The sequence below is a fragment of the Dermacentor albipictus genome, chromosome 2, assembly GCF_038994185.2.
Source record: "Dermacentor albipictus isolate Rhodes 1998 colony chromosome 2, USDA_Dalb.pri_finalv2, whole genome shotgun sequence".
NCBI lineage: Eukaryota > Metazoa > Arthropoda > Arachnida > Ixodida > Ixodidae > Dermacentor > Dermacentor albipictus.
In genome coordinates, this window is record NC_091822.1 from 103,159,023 (window position 1) to 103,184,561 (window position 25,539).

At 46.4% G+C, this 25,539-nt stretch overlaps 1 long non-coding RNA gene across 9 annotated transcripts in view; it reads right to left on the reverse strand.

Annotated features, from left to right (window-relative positions):
- LOC135921084 (uncharacterized) overlaps positions 1-25,539 on the reverse strand; it is a 57,562-nt gene that overhangs the window by 15,818 nt on the left and 16,205 nt on the right. For 8 of the 9 annotated variants that reach the window (XR_010570444.1, XR_010570446.1, XR_011512097.1 and 5 more), the window contains 3 exons: positions 21,876-22,046; positions 4,423-4,593; positions 1,794-1,965 (listed from right to left, as the gene is read on the reverse strand). This is a non-coding gene — a long non-coding RNA (uncharacterized lncRNA). Of the gene's footprint in view, positions 1-1,793; positions 1,966-4,422; positions 4,594-18,443; positions 18,616-21,875; positions 22,047-25,539 lie in introns of all 9 variants that reach the window. The other variant, XR_010570441.1, reaches the window with a different exon arrangement.

Here is a 25,539-nt window from a genome sequence, read left to right on the forward strand (position 1 = left end):
TGGAATGCGTGAGCTTTGTATTCGCTTCGGTGAAATGTTTTCCCTTAGGCATTCATCCTCTTGTCGTCCGGCCCGTTATAAACTTGCATGGCGTTTCATTTGAGACGTGATGGCGGTGGTACGCCTGAATGTATAACCTCCATGATTTGGCGTGGAGACTGTTGTTTTTACTGCTGCTATTGTTTCATGTCCCGTATGTGGCTCCTACCCACTATGCAGACGAAACACGGGGAAGGCGGGAGATAGAAATTCGAAGCGATGAGCAAAACGAGAGCAAGGTAAAAGTGGGAGCCAACGTTTCGGCAAGTGCACTTCAAAAAGACAATCCAGTTGTCGAAACGTCGGCTGCCACTCTTACCTTGCTCTCGTTTTGCTCATCGTCCTACCTACTATGGGGCATTGGTCAAGAAATGGATAGGTGGAGCGCTGCAGTGGCATCTCCTATTTCGGCGTAAATTTCTTATTGAATGATCATTAGTGCGTGATTGAAGATGAGGACGACGGCGAATCGCTCCCCATCAAAAGTGCTGCGTGAGCTTTTGTATACAGGGAAGACATGTGGCCTGGTTGTGTAAGACACTGAACATTTGATGTCAATCCGAGATTTTCATGACGTGTTGCTACTCTTTGCGCCGTCGGCCATTTTGGTACCACGCCGTCAGCGGATTTTTCCAAAATGGGGCTGTAATTCTTTGGCATTAGTAACAATAATTAACTTAACAATTTATAATTACCTGGGTCACGGCACGTATGGTTAGTACATATTGCAACCAGTAAACATGCAAGGCCTATCCACTTAGAATGAATTTGCTGAATGACACCAGTTTGGTGATGTGTGCCATCAAGCTCTGCATGAAAATACGCTGTTGTTCCACGCATTGAAGCACAAAAGTAACTGGCGGGGCTAGGTATTTCCTCCCAAACTTTTGGAATTCATATCTCAAAACTCCTGTCCTTCTCAAAATTCTTGGCAAGTAGCTACGTCTTGCAATCTCGCGGGCTAATGCGTAAGTTGAAGTATGTGCCATAATGTAATTATCTAAGATGTTCATTAGTGAATTTCAGTTAAATATTTGAATATGTGTTTCCATTTGTCATGCTAATAATGCCCGGCTCTTCAAATAATACAGCTCAAAGAAAATTATGCTATTTGTCATAAGCGATAATAAAAAAATCCATTAAACTTAAAACTAATCGCCCCGTACAAACGACGGCCAAGTGCTCATAACGCAGGCGTAACATGCAAAAAACAGTATTCGGCAAACGACAGCACTAATGCACGTCTGAAATGCACCCGCTCCTGCACAGAAAGTACTCACCCAAAACGGGCTTCTCTCGAAATTACCAACGAAATTTCGCTAGAGATGCTTCGGATGCACAGATAAAATGAATGTTATAACCACAAGCGCCTCTGAAGCGCCTCTGTTATTGCTAAATGCGGTCAGACCTTCGTTAGTACCGCCCAAGAATCTGCGTAATGTGCGTGAACTGTGCCGACTGCGAGTATCCACGGACAGGCACGTTTAGTAGTACCGTTTTCTCGCCTACTCACGTCACCTTTCCCCTCACCCGCCCTCCCTCATGTATGGGAACTGGGAGGGAACAGTGGCAGAGCTGTTATCCACTCGTTCCCTGGCTGCGTCGGTTTGACACATTTCTTGTCTCCTCTCCTTAGCATTCTACCTACCTCCCCTCCCCTCTGGGCTGTTTCACGTTAGCAGAAAGGTAAGCAAAGCATTTTCGTAAAAATGCTTTTGCGGGGAGTACGGTGAGTATGAAAACTTTGCACTTACCCCGTTTTTCTCTGGAGAGGCTGATGACTACGAGTAGCTAAGCAGCGCCCTCACCAGTCCAACTAGTAGTCATCCATGGCACCACTCCGATAAGGCACAAGAACAACAGCGATGCCATATAGGGCCGGACATCGTCGCGGTCTTCCTTTTGTGAGTTCCTGAAAGGTTCTGCCTGCGTTGGGTGGAATACTTGCGTATGAACTATTTTGCAGAAGCGTGCAAGTGAGTGCCGCTACTATGGGCTGGTAGCGCGACTGTCTTCCATCTGAAACAACCTAATGCATTTTGCTATGTTGAATTGTGCACATGAATGTGGTTCATCGCACGCGTTCTATGCTTTATGACCATGATAATTTGACGTCACTGCTCATAAAACTGAAAAGCTTGTTCGCAAACAGGAAGAAGTAGAGGCGCCATTCAATCAAGACTAATGTACTCATGAGAATACACCGTTATGCTGTTCTTGCACCCTAACAAGACGAAGACTACAGAAAGACGCAATAAAGACAGAACCGGGGAAAATGCTTTAATGATCAGTGAGCACAAAGGATGAACAAAAATTATTTCATTGGAAAATTACGGCATTTCAACGTTTCTTCGCGTTAATTTTGGAATGACATGATCATTATTTGAAGAAAAATAAAACGTGAACCTTTCCTTTTCTATATTGGGGCCGCAACACCAGCGCAGCCACGGTAGTGTGGTGTGAAAGATTTTGGTGTATTATACAGGGTGTTTCAGCAAGCACTTTCAAAATTTTTTAGAGGTTGCCTGTGGCAGAGAGTTGAGTTCTAGTCTACGAGATGGTCTCCTCGAAGCGGCGGACCCCACTTGCACCAAAAGTTGAAATGCAAAACTGAATAATTAACAAGAATTCACTTATTCAATTTTATCTAATTCCCTTATGACCCATGTTGCAATTTACAAATTCTAGCAGTGGAGTTCGCAAGGCGGATCCACTAGGAATGAATTTTAAAGATGACACCAATTTCGAGAAATAAAGTCCCGAACTTTGCTGAGAAATGCAGTGGCATTCCAGTTACTTGTGTGCTTCAGTGTATGAAACAATATTTTGGTAACAAATTAACTGGCACGGCAATGCGCTCCTCCGCAAAGTTCGGGAATTGATATTTCCAAATTGGTGTCATCATGAAAATTCGTTACAAGAGGATCCGCCTTGCGAACTCCATGGCTATAATTTGTAAATTGCAATATGGGTCATAATATAAATCGTTAGAAACTTACGTAGTGAATTTTCATTAATGAGTCGATATTAGATCCCAATTTTTGTTCAAGTATTGTCCGCCGCTTCGAGTAGCCCAGCTCACGAACTAGAATTGTGATATTTGCCACAGGCAACTTTTAAAGAGTTTTCAAAGTGTTCGCTGAAACACCCTGTACAGTTAGCTTTCTTATGATAGTTCACGCACTTTCCAGTGTCTATATTTCTGCTTGCCTATCTCCGTTTCTGCACCTCTAACCGTCTCCCATTAGCTTCGGCCATTAGGCAGTCTAAGGTTTATAGGTACACTGGGATGCGGTGCTTGGCGACCTCAGTTCAAAACCAACCGTCGGACCAATTTGGGTGACTAGGTATGTGACACAGCTTACGTGCTGCTGTTCCATCAACCCCTTTTATGCCAACTTGGGTCACTGGGTATGTGTCATTGGGTATGTGTCACTCTTGAAATTAGAAAGAAAGAAAGATAATTTAAGCTTGTCCGGTGTATGGGGAACCGAACTCACGTTTTATATAGTGACGTCATCTTTTCTGATTATATATTCACACCCGCACCTCGCGCCGACTTCGTGGCGGCGCCGCTAGATAATATAGCGTATCCAGAGGGAAGAGTGAGAGCCCTTTTACGGGCTGATAAACAACCAGGTATCAGCAAAAGGGCCCACAGCCTCGCTACGGCATAATGACGTCAAAGCGGTGCCACCACCCGCCTTTGTTTATTGTTTCTTTTGTAACTATACGCGCCTCGTATAGCCTTCACTATACGTGGCCTCTCCATAGCACTGTCACAAGGCTTGTAAATTTCTACGCGGGTTCTTTTACGTAGAAATGTTCTGTTAGGTCACTCCCTACTTCGTACGCTACGTACAGTTGCCGCCTACCGATAACTGTAGCTTACGCAACCATGATCTTTACCGGGAAACGCTTGCGGCGAACTCTCTGCGCGATGACGAGCTTTATGGTTAATTTTTTTCTTTCCTCCGCGCTGCCGGCACCGCTACTCCCGCGCATGCGCGAAGGCGAGCGCCATCTGCTGGTGCTTCAAGGAACCCAGAGGTGCATGTGGCACGAGCCTCCCAAGCTTTTGCCTACGGACCCGACATACCCATCGAGAGGTAGAGCTATATAGCTCTCGATATAAAAAGAAACGAAGAAAAAGGAAAGCATGGTACAGGTCAGCAGTACATTTATGGAACATTTATAGCAGTGGCTATAAATGGCCATTATATTTACCGGTGTACCGCACATCCGTTCACGTTCACAGAGCAAGCAAGCGCCCGTTGAATGAAGAATTGAATATTCGCAAATCAGAAGTTAATGCTTAGAATGACACGTGGTACACTGGAAAGCAGACTGGCACCTATAGTTTCATGAAAAATTCGCACTTACGGCATTTTCCAGTAGATAAACGGATGAATACGATGAGCTAAGCAGCGCCGTCACCAATGTAGCTCCTAGTCCTCCCGGCACCACTCCGATAAGGCACAAGAACAACAGCGATGCCATACGGCACCGGTCATCGCCGCGGTCTTCCTTTTGTGAGCTCTCGTTAGATTCTCCCTGCGGGGAGCGGAAGGCTATTATGTCCCCACATAATTTCTGAATTCAGATTCAGTTTCTTAGATTGTATGCATTATGATTTGCCCAACTTATTATTCTTTTTAGGAAGATGATACATTTCAGAAAAACTGCAAATAAACCAGAAATTCCGCCATTTTTTTAATGTGGTGGGCCGAGTAAAAAGGCGTGACGAAGTGTTCGTTGTATTGCATGTGCGTAATCTTTACCAGCCAAACTTAATCGGATAAATAATAATTTAAACCGAAAAAGAACCTCAGGTTAAGCAACATAGAAATACCCAGTGCACTACATCAATCTTAAGTCAGCAGATGATGAAGTCAAAGCGAGCGCAAGGGAAATTTTTGTAGTTCTGATGGAAATGTAGAAATCATACGCCAAAGGTAAATGCAAAAGGGCGAAGAATTATGGGCATTTCCACGCCCTGTTCGAGTCGATGTAAGCGCACTTTTCTATGCTATGTGCTTTGATTCACGACAACTAGCGGTAACCTTCAGTGCGACTGTTTGGTTTCTTCAGCGCTTAGTACCACATGAGAGTGGTAAGTTACTGCTAGACGTTACCTTGGATGTAATACTGCCATTTGTCTGAACGAGAAGAAAGGGGGTTAACCGAGAGGACCGTTACTAGTGATCATATCATGAGAAGCCAACAAACAAAAACGCCAAGGAAAACATAGGGGAAATTACTTGTACTTGCTAGTTGAATTAAAGCAATGATAACTTAATGGCAATGAAAGTGGACGAAAAAACAACTATCTGCAGTTGAGGCGATCCCATGTCTTCGCATTAAGCCTGTAATTGGCTAACCAGTTGCGCCGCCGCGGCGCTTTGTTTATTGTTTCTTTTGTAGCTTACCAAGCCGCCTCTCAAAGCCAGAGCTTTTTTCAAGCGAAAGTGTTCGTTGGCCTCTTCCCTGCAATTTTCGGGCGCTTGTTGGTGTTGTCTTGCAGGGCAGGACAATAATTACCACAGTAAAAAGGCGCCACTGGATAAATGGCTAAGCGAGGCAGCCTCTGGCCGCCAGGTGATGTACATAAAAGCAACGATAGCTCCAGCCCAATGAAGCCTGATATTAGACGGCGTCGCATATGGCTTACAACATGGCCTATTTTATGCTGTAGCTGACAGTCGTCAGATAAGCAAACAGCAACACTGGAAGCGCATGCAGCATGCGCAACGCTAATCTCTAGGTATGACGACTGACGCTGGCGGAGGCGCGCCTCATCAAGCCACCATTGCGAGACGCCTAGGATTTAGACGCCAAGGCGCTGCTTCAGCTGCGCAGCTGTTGCTTCATCGCGCGCTATGCGTTGCAACTGTGTTGTCCCCCACACTGTTAAACGCCTTATGCAAAGATGTTGCTAGAGGAGGCTGATAAATAGCGAAAAAACGTTCACAGAGATGAAAAAAACATTTTCGACGTCGCATTAGGCGCTAATTGCTCAATGTAGCAGTCCAAGTAAAAATGCGTGACCAAGTGCTCGTTGTAGTGCGCTTGCCATAGAGCAAGGTGCCGAAGGCTATGCGGAATCATTTCTGTTAGAGTGAGAGACAAAACCTTGAATTTCAGCAACATAGTGCCACTCAGCAGACTACAACAATCATAACGCTATGGATAATTATGGCAACAAAAGCATACGGAGAATTATGCGAATTTTAATTGTAGTTTAGAAATGATGCTCTAAGTGCAAACGAAAGTGGACGAAAAACCAAATTGATACTGGCGGGAGCCGAACGCGCGACCTCCGAAATTGAGCGCCTCGCGAAAATGGTGCTGCCGGCGCGCCCCGCATAATACATTTTATGCAGCTGTCGCGAATGCTTTCATTGAGGCTCACTGGGACTCGTATGATCATCGTCAGCAACAAGTACACCCCGAAAACGTGATCCCACCACTGTCACTCTCGCTACTGATATGTACGCTACCCTTCAAAATACGCGACAGTCGCCCATGACGTTCGATGACATCGCAAACCACCAGCAGGTTAAAAATACGAGAAGCTTCAATCCAACAGCTACATGCAACGAACACGATTAGTTTGCTGGCGGCCTCAATGCAAATCACGAGCGTGTTTCTGAAGCGAGCTCAAACCTAGTCCCATGTGCTCCTATTGTACAATACCCAAGAGAAAAAAATAACAAAAAGAAGAAAAAAAAATGGCCTCCCATTCATGCTATGTAAACCGTTGGAGAGCGAAGCTGAATATGGCAGCTAGAACGATTACCCATAGCGACGTGGCTTGAAATTATTCGAATGGCAAAATTCACATGCATTTAACATAATTATTAGCCCAACGAATTTCAATGCCTCGCGACTAGGCTTGCGCCGTGGCTTCGTGCACGTACAGGTGATCGGAGAGGAGAGAAATGCACTCAAGTAAACTTTAACCGCACCACGTACAGCCCACACTAAACGTGGCCTCTCCAGAGCACTGTCCCCACACATATCAATTGCTTGACGGGTTCTTTTACGCACGAAAAGTGCAGTTATGTCACTCCCTACTTCGTACGTTACGTACAGCTGCCGCCTACCAGCAACTGCAGCCTATGCAACCGTAAGCTGTAGCAGGAAACGTTTGCGGCGATTGCTTTGCGCGAAGGCGAGCTATATGGTTCTCTTCTTTTCTTTCTTCCACCAGGGCGGCACCACTGCTCCCTCGCATGCGCGGAGACGAGCGCCACCTGCTGGTGCTGCAAGCAACGCAGAGGCGCACGCAGCACGAGCCCCCTAAGCCTTGGCTACGGACCCGACAGACCCATTGGGAGGTAGAGCTGCATAGCTCCCATGCTAAAAAGAAAATGAAGAAAAAGGATAGCACGGTACCGGTCAGCAGTACCGGTGGCTATAAATAACGATTAGATTTACAGGTGTGCCACACATCCGATGCGTTCACGTTTGCAGAGCAAGCAGGCACCCACCGAATGAAAAGTTGAATATTCGCAAGTCAGAAGCTAATCCTTAATACGACACGGGGTACACTGGAAAGCAGACTGGCAGCATAATATTTCACGAAAAATCCGCACTTGCGTCGTTTGTCGGTAGATAAACGGATCACTGCGATGAGCTAAGCAGCGTCGTGACCAATGCAGCTCCTATTTCTTTCGGCACCACTCCGATAAGGCACAAGAACAACAGCGATGCCATATGGCGCATGTCATCGCCGCGGTCTTCCTTTTGTGAGCTCTAGTTAGATTCTACCTGCGGAGAGCGGAAGACTATTATGTCACAACACAGTTTCTGAATTGAAATTCGATATATTGCATGAAAGGTGTTATGACCTGCCCGACTTGTTATTCTTTTAGGAAAATAATAAATTTCAGATAAACTGCAAATAAACCACAAAGTCCGGCAATATATCAATGTGGTTGTCCGAGTAATAATGTGTAAGGACGTTGCTCGTTGTAGCGAATGAACGATATTTTTAGCAGAAAAAATTTCATCGAATAAATTTTCATATAAGCGAAGAAAAAAGCTTCAGGTCGAGCACCATAGCAATATCTTGTTCACCAAATCAACTTTAAGTCAACAGATGATTAGGTGAAGGAAAGCACGAGAGAATTTTTCGTCGTTTTAATGGAATACAAGAAATCATACGCCCAACGTAGAAGAAGAATGCCGTAGACTTATTCACATTCCCATGCACTATGGGAATCGACGCAAATGCAGTTTTTCTATGCTATTTGCTTTGATCCACTATAATCAGTGGTGACTTTCACGGCGACTGTTTCGTTCCTTCACCGCTTAGTACAACACAAGAGCGGTAAGTTGATGCTGAACGTTACCTTGGGTGCAACACTGCTATTCCTCCGAAGGAGAAGAGGGAGGGGGGTTAACCGAGGGGCCCGATATTTATTAATCATATCACGAGAAGCCAGCAAAGAAAAACGCCAATGAAAACATGGGAGAAATTACTTGTTCCTACTAACTGAACTAAAGAAATGATAAATTAATGGCAATGAAAGTGGACGAAGAAACATCTTGCCGCAGGTGCGGAACGATCCCACGTCGGCGCATTACGCGTGTGATGCTCTGATCCATTGAACTACCGCGGCGCGGTTTCCCATCCACTTCCTTGGGTCATCATCATCATCATCATCATCAGCCTGGTTACGCCCACTGCAGGGCAAAGGCCTCTCCCATACTACTCCAACAACCCCGGTCATGTACTAATTGTGGCCATGCCGTCCCTGCAAACTTCTTAATCTCATCCGCCCACCTAACTTTCTGCCGCCCCCTGCTACGCTTCCCTTCCCATGGGATCCAGTCCGTAACCCTTAATGACCATCGGTTATCTTCTCTCCTCATTACATGTCCTGCCCATGCCCATTTCTTTTTCTTGATTTCAGCTAAGATGTCATTAACTCGCGTTTGTTCCCTCACCCAATCTGCTCTTTTCTTATCCCTTAACGTTACACCTATCATTCTTCTTTCCATAGCTCGTTGCGTCGTCCTCAATTTGAATAGAACCCTTTTCGTAAGCCTCCAGGTTTCTGCCCCGTAGGTAAGTACTGGTAAGACACAGCTGTTATATACTTTTATATTGAGGGATAATGGCAACCTGCTGTTCATGATCTGAGAATGCCTTCCAAATGCACCCCAACCTATTCTTATTCTTCTGATTATTTCCGTCTCATGATCCGGATCCGCCGTCACTACCTGCCCTAAGTAGATGTATTCCCTTACGACTTCCAGTGCCTCGCTGCCTATTGTGAATTGCTGCTATCTTCCGAGACTATTAAACATTACTTTAGTTTTCTGCAGATTAATTTTTAGACCCACTCTTCTGCTTTGCCTCTCCAGGTCAGTGAGCATGCATTGCAATTGGTCCCCTGAGTAACTAAGCAAGGCGATATCATCAGCGAATCGCAAGTTGCTAAGGTATTCTCCATCAACTTATATCCCCAATTCTTCCCACTCCAGGTCTCTGAATACCTCCTGTAAACATGCGTTGAATAGCATTGGGGATATCGTATCTCCCTGCCTGACGCCTTTCTTTATAGGGATTTTGTTGTTTTCTTTGTGGAGGACTACGGTGGCTGTGAAGCCGCTATAGATATCTTCCAGTATTTTTACATATGGCTCATCTACACACTGATTCCGTAATGCCTCCATGACTGCTGAGGTTTCGACAGAATCAAACGCTTTCTCGTAATCAACGAAAGCTATATATAAGGGTCGGTTATATTCCGCACATTTATGTATCACCTGAATGATGGTGTGAGTATGATCTATTGTTGAGTAACCTTTACGGAATCCTGCCTGGTCCTTTGCTTGACAGAAGTCTAAGGTGTTCCTGATTCTATTTGCGATTACTTTCGTATATAGTTTGTAGGCAACGGACAGTAAGCTGATCGGTCTATAATTTTTCAAGTCTTTGGCGTCCCCTTTTTTCCTTGGGTATTTATGTGTTACTACTAGAACTTACTTTGGCAGCATCAGGCAGTCCCACCACTCACAAACCTTAGCGGTGGTTGTGGAACATCCTATCTTCCGCAGGCATCACAAGTACGTGATCTCACTGGGTGAAGACAACAGGTCAATAAACTCGCACTTGCCGCCTGAACGCATCAATGTTGCCGGATTCGAGACCCCTCATTATGTAAGAACGACAAGAAAGGGGGTTAACTGAGGAGCCCCATTTTTATTAATCATATCATGAGAAGCCAGCAAACAAAGACACCATAGAAAACATAGGGGAATTACTTGTACTTGCTAGCTGAATTACAGAAATGATAAATTAATGTCAGTGAAAGGGGATGAAAAAGCATATATATATATATATATATATATATATATATATATATATATATATATATGTGTGTGTGTGTGTGTGTGTGTGTGTTTAGTTTTTTTATTTATTTATTTATTTACAATGACCTTACAGGCCCCCGTAGGAGCATGACGTAAGGGGGGAGGGTATAAACAGAAACAGTACTATATGAGCTAGTGAACATATTATGTAGCAAGTGGCACTTATACATTTCTACTATAAAGCATTCAAACACAAGAGATACAGCACCTTAAAAAAAATGTAACTGATGCGCAGTACAAACCACGATGCAGGTGAAAAATATCAATGAAAAGCAATAAGTTTGTGAACAGATTAAAAGGGTGTTTTTGAAAGATGACTGCTGACTTGGTTGCGGAAGGAATCATGGTTTGTTAAGGAAGCGATAGTGTCGGGCAAATCGTTCCACAGAGAAATGGCACGTGGAAGCGCAGAGCTGTTGAAGGTTAATGTGTGACCGAAGATGCGCGAGTAACTGAAATTATTATGGAGGCGTTTTGACATGCGCAAAGGCCTTTCGAGAGGTAGCGGAGACAGCCTATTACCATTAACGTACTTGTGGAACAAACAGAGAAGTGCGATGCAACGGCGAGTTTCAAGTGAAATGATGTCATGATTCTGTTTAATTTCAGTTACGCTATGAGAATAGTTATAATCGCAAGAAATAAAACGTGCTGCTCTGTTCTGTACGGCTTCTAGCATATTGATTATAAACTTTTTTAAAACAGGGTTGAAGTGCCTCAGACAGGCTGGCCAACGTTTCGATAGGTGGACCTATCTTCGTCAAAGGCGGCGTCGTCATCCTCGGCGTGTTAGTTTTAAAGGGTTAGTGCAGTGACGTCACGTGCGGGTGTTGTCGCTGGCGGCTGGTTTTAAAGAGAGAGATTACAAGAGGGAACAGGCGTTGTCGTCCGACGTCTGTGAGCCTCATTCTCAAGAGGAAGGGACAAGAGCGTGAGAGTGGGCACGCGGGGAGGAAAGAAAAGAAATAGAAGCATAAAAAAGGGGGAAAAAAGGAAAAAAAAAGCAGGGGGAGCCAGGGCCGTACCAAGACACAACCAAGGGGGGGGGGTGAAAGAAAAAGAAAGAGAAAAATGAAATCTTTAAGAAATACGGGGGCTTGGGAGCGTGTTGGGGATGCGAAAGTTTAGGAGGTATTCAGGGGAGTCGTTGGCGGCATGTTTTTGAGGCATTAGAACGGCCGGTCAAGCAATAGGTCGAGTAATTTTGAAATAGTTAAGGTGGCGACGAGGAGTCTGCGGTGCAATGTGTGGGGTGACTGAAAGGCAGCGGCATGGTCTTTCAAGGGGCACTGCCCCACGCGCTTAACGTAGGTGTCGTTACGGCGGCATCCAGAAGGCGATACTCCGGGTTGAGGCGCCGAAAAAGGCATATTGACTTCGGAATGTGTTGTCGAGGGGGTTTCAAAAAAAAAAGAGTAAAAAAGGGGGCAGGGGGAAGGGGGGGGTGAAATCGGTATAGCAAACAGGAGGGTGACGCGTGCAAAAAAAAGGGAGAGGGGGAGAAGGGAAAAAAAGATTTCCTGCCTACTACTCAATTTAATGTACTCTTTCAGGATTTTACATCTACACCAAGTGTACGATCCCCTTCTTCCATGTACACTTGCCCACGCCCGCTTCTGCACGCGTCACCCTCCTGTTTGCTATACCGATTTCGCCCCCCCTTCCCCCTGCCCCCTTTTTTAGTCGTTTTTTTTGAAACCCCCTCGACAACACATTCCGAAGTCAATATGCCTTTTTCGGCGCCTCAACCCGGAGTATCGCCTTCTGGATGCCGCCGTAACGACACCTACGTTAAGCGCGTGGGGCAGTGCCCCTTGAAAGACCATGCCGCTGCCTTTCAGTCACCCCCACACATTGCACCGCAGACTCCTCGCCGCCACCTTAACTATTTCAAAATTACTCGACCTATTGCTTGACCGGCCGTTCTAATGCCTCAAAAACATGCCGCCAACGACTCCCCTGAATACCTCCTAACCTTTCGCATCCCCAACACGCTCCCAAGCCCCCGTATTTCTTAAAGATTTCATTTTTCTCTTTCTTTTTCTTTCACCCCCCCCCCCTTGGTTGTGTCTTGGTACGGCCCTGGCTCCCCCCTGCTTTTTTTTCCTTTTTTCCCCCTTTTTTATGCTTCTATTTCTTTTCTTTCCTCCCCGCGTGCCCACTCTCACGCTCTTGTCCCTTCGTCTTGAGAATGAGGCTCACAGACGTCGGACGACAACGCCTGTTCCCTCTTGTAATCCTCTCTTTAAAACCAGCCGCCAGCGACAACACCCGCACGTGACGTCACTGCACTAACCCTTTAAAACTAACACGCCGAGGATGACGAGGCCGCCTTTGACGAAGATGGGTCCACCTATCGAAACGTTGGCCAGCCTGTCTGAGGCACTTCAACCCTGTTTTAAAAAAGTTTATACCACAGTGTGCCATTCCATCTGCCAGCCCCTTTCTTGTTTTTGGACTAGCATATTGATTAGATATTTTTGATGAGGCGACCACACAGGACTTGAAAATTCTAGTTGAGGCCGGACAAATGTTGCATATGCAAGCTTCCGGATGCTGGGTGGGGCGTTCTTTAAGTTTCTTCGTAAATACCCCAAAGTTCGTGAGGCTTTGGCGCAAATGGCGGTGACGTGGGATGCCCAGGACAGGTTAGGAGCGAGGTGAACTCCGAGATATTTATATGAAGATGCTTCCGAGACCTGAGAGTAGTTAGGAAAGTAGGTGAATTGAGAATTGACGTGCTTACGGCTAAAAGTGATAACGTTACATTTAGATTCGTTAAGAGGCATTTGCCAGGTACTACACCAATCAGAAACATTCTTGAGGTCATTTTGAAGTGCGATGTGGTCATCGATAGAATTAATGGTGCGGTAAATTATGCAATCGTCAGCAAAAAGACGGATGGAAGAAGATATGTTAGTAGGCAGGTCGTTGATGTATATTAGAAATAGTAAGGGTCCTAAAACACTGCCTTGTGGAACACCGGAAGTCACATAGCAAGGGGGTGAGTAGCAACTGTTAACAACTGTGAACTGCTGGCGAAGTGACAAAAAATTCCGTAGCCAAGAAAGAGTTACCGAATCTAGCTGGAGTGAAGATAATTTCGAGATTAGACGACAATGAGCGACACGGTCAAAGGCTTTTGAGTAATCAAGAAATATGCAATCGGTTTGTTTGTTGTTATTCATGCTAAAATGTAGGTCGGTTGTAAGTTCAAATAGCTGTGAATCGCATGAAAACCCTTTCCTGAAGCCATGTTGGTTAGTAAAAAAGAAATTATTTGACTCAAGGTGGCTGTAGACATGAGAAGCGATGATATGCTCAAGTAATTTACAAGAAATGCAAGTTAAGGAGATAGGACGGTAGTTACCAGGCGAATTTGTGTGTGTGTGTGTGTGTGTTCACGACATCCAGCTATTTAACGCTCGCGTTTGCAGAGGAACCAAGCAGCCATTGAATGAAGGAATGAATCGTCATAAATAGGAAGCTACCGCTCAGTATCACACGTAGTACACGACATAAAGCGCTTGGCATCATTATATTCATGCAAACTTTGCACTTACATGCGCAGAAGACAAAGTGCCTTTCAGGCAGAACGCCGAGTCTTCCAGCTCTACTTATTTTGTGGATTTCTTAGACTTTGCCAGTGAGCTGCTCTTTCCTCCTTAACTGCGATGGAGATGGAGTCTCATGCGCGTCCGCCGGACTCGACAGTGCCCCTGGCGGCTGCCTCCAGGAAGCGCAACGGCACCGAGAGCGACACTGACAGCGACGACACCATGCAGTACTATGTAGGATTCTTGTGACGACACCTTCGAGCTGGTGTGAAGACGTAAACCAAAGCGAAGGTTTCTCAGCGCATCCCCGAATTCGAGTGAGTCCACCGTGAGATCTTCGCGGAATACCGAGGAGCTCACCATCCTGTTCGCGCCAGTTCTCGCTACTGACAACATGGGACGCCTCAACAGGCAAGCCGTGTCGTCACACCTACAGGCACTGGCTCCGAATGAAATCAAAGACATCAGAGCGAACACCCGTAAGAACGTCCTAGCCATTGACGTAGAACTCGCAGCTGCGTTGGATTCTTTGCGAATTGCCACGGAACATAAAGGGATGAAAATCCACCTTCATATTCCGCTGGGCAAACAAGTCAGTACTGGCGCAATTTGCGATGTTAACGAGACCATCGTCGACTCCGATCTGTGGATTTTAATCAAGCCGGCTACAGAAAACAACATCATCACAAACGCGTTTCGTCTCGGCACGTCACGGTGTGTCAAAATTACATTTAAAGGCAAATCCCTACCATCGCATGTAAAAGTGGGCCACTTCCAACCCGCAGTTCGCCCCTTTATACCAAAACCGCTGCAGTGCTGGACGTGAATGAAGTTTGGGCATGTGAGTAGTGTGTGCAAGAACACTACCGTCTGTCCTCGCTGCACTGGGCCCCACAACACTGACACGTGCGAGTCCAGTGTGCAGAAGTGCACAAACTGCAGCGGTCCTCACGATGCATCCTCGAAGGAATGCCGTTTAATTTGCCAGGAAATGGCAATATTGTAGAAAATGATGGTTAGAGACCCCTTGTCTCACCGAGAAGCAGCAACATCTATTAGGCGGCGATGATTGCGTTGCCGACGCCTATCATGAACCTCCAAAACCTCTACTGAGCGCCAGCCACGTACATTACCACCCACTCTTCCGCCCAGGCCAAGCGCAGTCAGCTCAAAGGTCAAAGCTGCAACGAACAGCCCGGCAGCTGACGCTTGGCCTGCACTCTCGAGGCTGCATGATCCTACTGAGCGAAATCAGACTTCGACAGCAAGGGACAATTTGACCGTTCCCGATAAACTGACAAACCAAGATCAACAAATTGTTGTCATGATCAGCTCTCTGGTGAGTGCTATTCATGTTATTCTGGACAAGCTACAGACACCAACAGCTCGAAGTGCGTTGCAAGTGCTGGATGCCGTGAATCCGGTTCTAGCGAGCCGTCAGAAGTCCAGTGCTTGCGAATTTCGGCCGCAGAACCATGGCTCATCGACAGCAACAGCGATCGTTTCGGGATGATGTCAGGAGTGCCTCCATATTAAATGGAATGCGAGAGGCCTGAGGTCACGTGCTTCGGATTTTCGACAGTTCGTGTTAGACTTCCACTTTCCTATACTGGTGATCTGTGAAATGAACTTATCAGTCTCCTTAAGACTATCAGGATATGAACCTTTTGTTTTAACCACGTGTATCCGTAGTAGTAAGGTTCTGGTTCACATTCGCAAGGGCCTAACGTATTTTGCGCAAACCGTAGCGCCACACGACAGTAACCAATACGTCTGTGTTAGTGTGACAAAAAAGAGGCTGTCTTTTACTGTTATTGGCGTCTCCCTATCCCCAACAAGTCAGTGTGACAGCAAAAGACTAGAAGATATTATGGCTGCTACTCCCGGTAGCAGCCATAGTAGGTGTTCGTCTTCACCAGAGCCCGATGGCATAACATATAGTGCTTTGCGCCCCCTAGACCGAGGAGCACAAAGATAACTCCCCAGCCTTTTTAATAGTTCATGGTAAGACGGTGTCGTCCCACAGGAATGGAAACGCAGCCGCCTGGTACCGCTAATAAAAGCAGGAAAGTCGCCGCTCGAATTGGCATCGCATCGGCCTATAGCACTTGCCAGCTGCGTCGGGAAGCTCATGGAACGGATGATCCTCATGCGTCTCGAATGGTACCTAGAACACCACAAAATTTACCCTGATTCTATGGCGGGATTTCCACGAGGCCATTCATCGATTGACAGAGTCATCGATCTGGTGTCATCTGTAGAACAGCAAAAATCTTGGAAACGATTTTTAGTAGCGCTGTTTCTGGACGTGAAAGGCGCTTGCGACAACGTTTCCAATCAACCCATTCTAGGCGCACTTTTGACAATTGAACTAGGAGGGCGAGTATATCGATGGATCAGAAACTGCTTGAAACAAAGGTCCTTGTTCGTACGTACGGAAGATGGTCCGACTACCGACCACTACATATGCTGAGGAGTTTCCCAAGATGCATGTGGGAAACTGTGTAAGCCCTATTCTTTTCAACCTCGCGCTTCTTGGGCTGGCCGAATCCCTACTGGAAACAGTGAGTGTCTCGATCAACGCCGACGACATCTGCATCTGGTCATCAGCGGTCACTCGCCTACAGGTTCGCGCAAGGCTACAGAAAGCAGCAGCACAGGCATCTCACTATGTTCACACACAAAGCCTTACCATCTCAACAGAAAATATGCGTTAGTCGCTTTTACACGAAAAGCGATGTCTCGTTATCCAGTATGCATCAATGGCCAGCCTATCTCCTACAAGAGAAATAATCGGTTTTTGGGTGTCATTGTCAACCGGGGCCACTCTTGGAGCCCTCACGTTGCCCACTTGAAGAAGAAGCTCACAACTACTGTTGATGTATTCAAAGTCATCGCCGGGAAAACATGGGGATATTCAGTGGGCTCCATGCTACAGTTATATCGAGCACTTTTTATCGGATTGCTACGTTACAGTTCTCCTGTGCTTGTTAGAACAATAAACTCAAATCTTCGAGAACTTCAGAGCGTGCAAGCACAGGCACTACGTGTTTGCCTAGGCCTTACGCGGAGCGCCTCAACCGCAGGAACCATTATAATGGCTCAAGACCATCGGATAACGACTTACATTAGCACCGATAGCTTAGGGCCCATGTTCGTCATGTTTCACGCATGCAGTCAAGCTCTCTTGCCTGCCTGCCAGAACGACGACCACAGGCGTCCTTCTCCAACGAGGTCAGTATCCAATCGTGCCTGTCTGCCATCAGGCTTCACACCCTCAGCACGTTCAACCTCAGCTTTGTGGTGTTTAAAACAACCTCAAGTGCGTCTTACGGTTCCAGGGATAAGAAAGAAGACCGACCTGCTTACCTTGGCCCTGAAGCAAGCATCTCTGGATTGTTTGAACACTTTCTACTTCGACCGTGTCCACATAAATACGAATGGCTATTCCACTCAGACCAGCTCCACCGGCGCAGTGGTTATACCATCACGACCAATTAGCATTCGATACAAGATTTCTCTCTTGACAACATCGACCGCGTCGGAGCATGTAGCCCTCCGAGGGGCCGTTGACTACATTAACAATCGACCCGCTCATCGGTGGGCAATATTCTACGATTTGAAGGCGGTCATACAATATCTTCTGTCATCTCTTCATCGCGGGTCCTGTGAACTACTAGTGTCGGAGATACGAGAAATGCACCATCGTATGATAGCGAAAGGACACGACGTCGTATTTCAGTGGCTGCCTGGCCATTGCAATATGTCCGGCAACGACCTCGCTGACGAAGCTGCTAGGAAGGCACACGAAGGAGCAACACTTGTTTCTGTAACTCTATCGCGGACCGACTCAGCCCAACACCTAAGCAAGCTAGCACACCGTATGACATTAGAGAAGTGGCACACACCTGACTTCACCCAAGATCAATTGCATTCCTTCGACAACTCAACGCAACTGTGGCTGTTACCAGGTCTTCCGCGAAATGAGGAAACAATGCTGTGCCGCTTACGCTTGGGTGTCGCATTCACCAATGCATATACCTTTTTGATGGGAATGGCTGATAGCGCCGACTGCAATGCCTGCGGTGTCGAGGAAACTACAGAACATCTACTGTGCTACTGCCCATCTTTTGAAAACGAAAGACATGACTTCTGCAGAGCTCTCATTCAGCTAGATAGAACACCGTTGACCTTGAACAAATCTTCGGAAGATGGCCTCGCATATCGCAGCTACAAAAGGCCAGAAAAGCGCTGCTCGATATTTGAAAGCTACTGGATTGAGTCAGCGTCTGTGATCCGGACTGAGTGACCGAACGATATCCCCAGTAGACTTTCTCTTCCTTTAATTTTTCCGTCCTATTTTCCCTTTCCCCAGTGTAGGGCAGCCAATCGGGCTCAGTCCTGGTTAACCTCCATACATTTCTTTTATCATTTGCTCTCTCTTTCTTTTCTTGCACTTACCTCGTTTTTTGCTTGAGAGCGCGATGACTACGAGTAGCTAAGCAGCGCCCTAACCAGTCCAGCGACTAGTCCTCCATGGCTTCACTCCGATAAGGCACAAGAACAACAGCGATGCCATATAGGGCCGGCCATCGCTGCGGTCTTCCTTTTGTGAGTTCCTGTTTGGATCTCCCTGAGGTGGGCGGAAGAATTGCGTATCAACTATTTTGCAGGCAATTGAGTGCCACTATCATGGGCTGGTAGCGCGACCGTTTTCCAGCTGAAGCAACCCAATGCATCTTACTATGTCCCATTGTGCAAATGAAAGGGGTTCATGGCACACGTTCGATGCTTTATGAACATGATAATTTGAGGTCACTACTCATAAAATGCACAACTTGCTCGTAAACAGCAAAAAGTACAGGCGCCTTTCAATGCAGAATAATGTGCTCCAGGAATGCAGCATCATTCGGCTGTTGTCCCCTAAATAGAAAAAGCTCTAATAATTGATGAGCACAAAGGATGAACAATCAATTTATTTTAACTAAAAATTACGGCATTTTGACGTTCTCTTTGCGTTAATTTTGGAATGACATATTGATTACTGGAAGAAAAATAAAACATCACAATTTCCTTCTCCATATTTGTGCAAAACACCAGCGCCGGCTCGGTAGCGTGGTATGAAAGATTTCGGTTTATTGTACAGTTACCTTTCTTATGGTAGCTCACGCACTTCCCACTTTCTGTTTTTCTACTTGTCTATTAGCCTGTCTGCATCTATGAATATCTTCCCACTAGTTTCGTTCACTAGGCGCTCTGCGGTTTGTAGGTACACAAAGATGCGGTATTTGGGGACCTCGGCTGAAAGCCAACCGTCTGAGCAATTTAGGTGACTACGTATGGGACACAGCTTACGCGCTGCTGTTCAGTTAACCTCTTTCATGCCAACTTGGGTCATTGGATACGAGCCATTGGGTATGGATCACTCTTCAAGGTAAAAGAAAAATAAATAACTTTATACTTGTCCGGTGTTAGGCGAGCCTAACTCGCATTTTATCTAGCGATATCATCTTCTCCCATTATATATTCCCACCCGTGCCTCTCACCCACTTCGCCAAGGCGCCACTGAATAATACAGCGTATACAGAGGGAAGAGTGATGGCGCTATTATGCCGATAAACAACCACGCTCATGCAAAATAGCCCACAACGTCGCGATGGCTTGATGACGTCAAGGCAGCGTCACCCTCCGTCATTGTTTATTGTTTCTTTTGTAGCTTACCAGGCCTCCTCTCCAGGCGAGAGCTGTTTTTCAAGCGAAAGCGTTTATTGACATCTTCCATGCATTTTTCTGGCGCCTGCTGATGCTGTCTTACAGGACTGGCCAATTATTTCCATAGTAAAAAGTCGCCACTGCGGCCAACGAGGACGCCTCTGGGCGGCAGGTAATGTATAGAAAAGCAACGATAGCTCCAGCCCAATGAAGCCTGATATTAGGCGGTGTCGCATATGGCTTATAAGATGACCTATTTTAGGCTGTAGCTGGCAGTCCTTAGATAAGCAAACAGCAACACTGGCAGCGCATGTAGCATGTGCGACGCTAATCTGAAGGTATGACGTCTGACGCTGGCGGAGGCGCGCCTCATCAAGCCACCATTGCGAGACGCCCAGTATTTAGACGTCAAGGCGCTGCTTCAGCTGCGCAGCTGTTGCTTCATCGCGTGCTAGGCGTAGCAACTGTGTTGTCCCCCACACTGTTAAACGCCTTATGAAAAGATGTTGATGGAGGAGGCTGATAAATAGCGAAAAAACGTTCGCAGAGATGACAAACATTTTCGACGCCGAATCAGGCGCTAATTGCTCAATGCAGCAGTCCAAGTAAAAATTCGTGACCAAGTGCTCGTTGTAGTGCGCTTGCCATAGATTAAGGTGCGGAAGGCTGTTTGGAATCATTTCTGTTAGAGCGAGAGACAAAATCTTGAATTTCAGCAACTTAGTGCCACTCAGCAAACTACAATAATCATAAGGCTATGGATAATTATGACAACAAAATCATACGAAGAATTAAGTGCGACTTTTAATTGTAGTTTAGAAATGATGCTCTAAGTGCAAATGAAAGTGGACGAAAAACCAAGTTTATACTGATGGGAGCCGAACGCGCTACCTCCGAAATTGAGCGCCTCACGAAAATGGCGCTGCCGGGCGCCCATGTAGCTCTAATAATGCAGCTGCCGCGAGTGCTTTCATTGAGGCTCGCTGGGACTCGTATGATCATCGCCAGCAACAAGTAGACACAGAAAGCGTGATTCCACCGCTGTCCCTCTCGCTACTGATATGTACGCTGCCCTTCCAACTACGCGACAGTCGCCCAAGACATTCGATGGCATAGCAAACCACCAGCAGGTTAAGAATACCAGAAGCTTCAATCCAACAGTTACATGCAATGAACGCGATCAGTTTGCTGGCAGCCTCAATGCAAATCACGAGCGTGTTTCTGAACCGAGCTGAAACATAGTCCCATGTGCTCCTTGTGTGCAAGGCTCCAGGAAAAAAATCACACAAATAAAAATAAAACAATATTGGCCTCGAATCCATGCTATGTATGTGGTTAGAGAGCGAAGCTGAAAATGGCATCTAGAAAGATTACCCATTGAGACGTGGTTTGAAATTATTCACATGGTGACATTGACATGCATCTAACCTAATTATTAGCCTAACGAATTTCAAAGCCTCGCGACTAGGCTTGCGCCGCTGCTTCGTGCACGTACAAATGATCGGAGAGGAGAGAAATGCACTCAACTAAACTTTCACCGCACCACGTACAGCCCTCACTATATGTGGCCTCTCCAGAGCACTGTCCCTACACATATAAATTGCTAGACGGGTTCTTTTACGCACGAAAAGTGCAGTTATGTCACTCCCTACTTCATACGTTACGTACAGTTGCCACCTACCAGCAACTGCAGCATATGCAACCGTAAGCTGTAGCAGGAATCGTTTGCAGCGTTTGCTTTGCGCGAAGGCGAGCTATCTGGCTATTTTTCTTTTTTTCTTCCGCCATGGCGCCACCACGGCTCCCTCGCATGCGCGGAGACGAGCGCCACCTGCTGGTGCTGCAAGGAGCGCAGAGGCGCACGCGACACGAGCCCCCTAAGCTTTTGGCTATGGACCCGACAGACCCATGGAGAGGTAGAGCTATATAGCTCCCACGCTAAAAAGAAAAGGAAGCAAAAGGATAGCACGGTACCGGTCAGCATTACCGGCGGCTATAAATAACGATTAGATTTACACGTGTACCATACATACGATGCGTTCACGTTCGCAGAGCAAGCAGGCACCCACCCAATGAAAATATGAATATTCGCAAATCAGAAGCTAATCCCTAATACGACACGTGGTACACTGGAAAGCAGAACACTGGTACCAATATATTACACGAAAAATCCGCACTTACGTCGTTTGTCGGTAGATAAACGGATCACTACGATGAGCTAAGCAGCGTCGTGACCAATCGAGCTCCTAGTCCTCCCGGCACCACTCCGATAAGGCACAAGAACAACAGCGATGCCATATGGCGCCGGTCATCGCCGCGGTCTTCCTTTTGTGAGCTCAAGTTAGATTCTACCTGCGGAGAGCGGAAGAATATTATGTCACAACAGAATTTCTTAATTGAAATTCGATATATTGCATGGCAGGTGTTATGATCTGCCCGACTTGTTATTCTTTTTAGGAAAATAATACATTTCAGAAAAACTGCAAATAAACCACAAAGTCCGGCAATATATCAATGTGGTTGTTCGAGTAATAATGTGTAAGGACACCCTCGTTGTAGCGTATGGACGATATGTTTAGCAGAACAAATTTCATCGAATGAATTTTCATTTAAAGCGAAGAAAAAAAGCTTCAGGTCGAGCAACATGGCAATATCTTGTACACCAAATCAACCTTAAGTCAAGAGATGATTAGGTGAAGGAAAGCACAAGGGAATTTTTTGTCGTTTTAACGGAATACTAGAAATCATGCGCCCAACGTAAAAGAATGCCGTAGAATTATTCACATTCCCATGCACTATGGGAATCGACGTAAATGCAGTTTTTTTATGCTATTTGCTTTGATCCACGATAATTAGTAGTGACTTTCACGGCGACTGTTTCGTTTCTTCGCCGCTTAGTACAACACAAGAGTGGTAAGTTGATGCGGCGCGTTACCTTGGGTGCAATACTGCTATTCCTCCGAAAGAGAAGAGGGGGGGGGGGTGTTAATCGAGGGGCACGATATATATTAATCAGATCACGGGAAGCCAGCAAAGGAAAACATCGGAGAAATTACTTGTTCCTTCTAACTGAACTAAAGAAATGATAAATTAATGGCAATGAGAGTGGATGAAGAAACATCTGGCCGCAGGTGCGGAACGATCCCACGTCGTCGCATTACGCGTGTCATGCTCTAACCCACTGAACTACCGTGGCGCGGTTTCCCATCCACTTCCTTGGGCATTTATGTGTTACTACTAGAACTTACCTTGGCAGCATTAGCCAGTGCCACCACTTACAAACCTAAGCGGCGGATGTGGAACATCCTGTCTGCCGCAGGCGTCACAAGTACGTGATCTCTCGGGGTGAAGACAACGGGTCAATAAACGCGCACATGCTACCTGAAGGCATCAATGCTGCCGGATTCGAGACCCCTCGTTATGTAAGAATGACAAGAAAGGGAGTTAACTGAGGACCCCCACTTTTATTAATCATATCATGAGAAGCCAGCAAATAAAGACACCATAGAAAACATAGGGTAAATTACTTGTACTTGCTAGCTGAATTAAAGAAACGATAAATTAAAGTCAGTGAAAGTTGATGAAAAAGCAACTTGCCCCAACTTTCCCTTTCTTGTCGTTCTTACATACCGAATGGTCTCGAATCCGTCGACACTGGTTCCTTCAGGTAGCATGTGCAGCTTTATTTACTAGTTCCCTTCACCAAGAAAAATCACGTTCTCGTGACGCCTGTGGCAGAAAGGGTGTTCCACATCCACCGCCAACGTTTGTGAGTGGCGGTGCTGGCTAACAGTCCCAAGGTTAGTTCTAGTAGTCATATATATTTTCCCAAGGAAGTGGATGTGGAAACCGCGACGTGGTAGCTCAATTGGTTAGAGCATCGCACGCGTAATGCGGAGACGTGAGATCGTTTTCCACTTGCGTCAAGTTGTTTTTGCATCCTCTTTCATTGCAATTAATTTATCATTTGTTTTCTCATTGCTTTAATTCAATCAGTAAGTACAAGTAATTTCCCCTATGTTTTCCTCAGTGCCTATCTGCTGGCTTCGCATGACGTGATCATATATATATATATATGTTCACGACATCCAGCTATTTAACGCTCGCGTTCGCAGAGGAACCAAACAGCCATTGAATGAAGGAATGAATCGTCATAAATAGGAAGCTACCGCTCACTATCACACGTAGTACGCGAGATAAAGGGGCTTGGCATCATTAGTTTCACGCAAACTTTGCACTTACATGGGCAGAAGACGAAGTGCCTTTCAGGCAGAACGCCGAGTCTTCCACCTCTACTTATTTTATGGATTTCTTAGACTTTGCCAGTGAACTGCTGTTTCCTCCTTAACTGCGATGGAGATGGAGTCTCACGCGCGTCCACCGGACTCGACAGTGCCCGTGGCGGCTGCCTCCAGGAAGCGCAACGGCACCGAGAGCGGCACTGACAGCGACGACACCATGCAGTACTATGTCAGCAGTGAAGATTCTTGTGACGACACCTTCGAGCTGGTGTGAAGTCGCAAAGCAAAGCGAAGGTTCCTCAGCGCATCCCCGAATTCGGGTGAGTCCACCGGGAGATCTTCGCGGAATACCGAAGAGGTTACCATCCTGTTCGCGCCAGTTCTCGCTACTGACAACCTGAGATGCCTCAACAGGCAAGCCGCGTCTTCACACCTAGAAGCACTGGTTCCGAATGAAATCAAAAACATCAGAGTGAACACCCGTAAGAACGTCCTAGCGATTGACGTAGAACTAGCGGCTGCGTTGGATTCTTTGCGCATTGTCACGGAAAATAACGAGATGAAAATCCGCCTTCATATTCCGCTGGGCAAACAAGTCAGTATTGGCGTACTTTGCGATGTTAACGAGACCATTGTCGACTCCGATCTGTCGATCTTAATCAAGCCGGCTACAGAAAACAACATCATCACAAACGCGTTTCGTCTCGGCACGTCACGGCGTGTCAAAATTATATTTAAAGGCAAATCCCTACCATCGCATGTAAAAGTGGCCCACTTCCGACCTGCACTTCGCCCCTTCATACCGAAACCACTGCAGCGCTGGACGTGAATGAAGTTTGGGCATGTGAGTAGTGTGTGCAAGAGCACTACCATCTGTTCTCGCTGCACTGGGCCCCACACCACTAACACGTGCGAGGCCACTGTGCAGAAGTGCACAAACTGCAGCGGTCCTCACGATGCATTCTCGAAGGAATGCACTTTTATTTGCCAGGAAATAGCAATATTGAAGAAAATTATGGTTAGAGACCACTTGTCTCACCGAGAAGCAGCAACATCTATTAGGCGGCGACGATCGCGTCGCCGACGCCGATCATGAACCTCCAAAGCCTCTACTGAGCGCCAGCCACGTACATTACCACCCACTCTTCCGCCCAGGCCAAACGCAGTCAGCTTAAAAGACAAAGGTGCAACGAACAGCCCGGCAGCTGACGCTTGGCCTGCACACTCGAGGCTACATGCTCCTACTGTGCGAAATCAGACTTCGACAGCAAGGGACAATTTGACTGTTCCTGATAAACTGACAAACCAAGATCACCAAATGGTTGTCATGATCACCTCTCTGGTGAGTGCTATTCATGTTCTTCTGGACAAGCTACAGACACCAACAGCTCGAAGAGCGTTGCAAGTGCTGGATGCCGTCAATCCGGTTCTAGCGAGCCTTCAGAAGTCCAGTGCGTGCGAATTTCTACAGCAGAACCATGGCTCATCGACAGCAACAGCGATCGTTCTGGGATGATATCAGGAGTGCCTCCATATTCAAATGGAATGCGAGAGGCCTGAGGTCACGTACTTCGTATTTTCGACAGTTCGAGTTTGACTTCCAC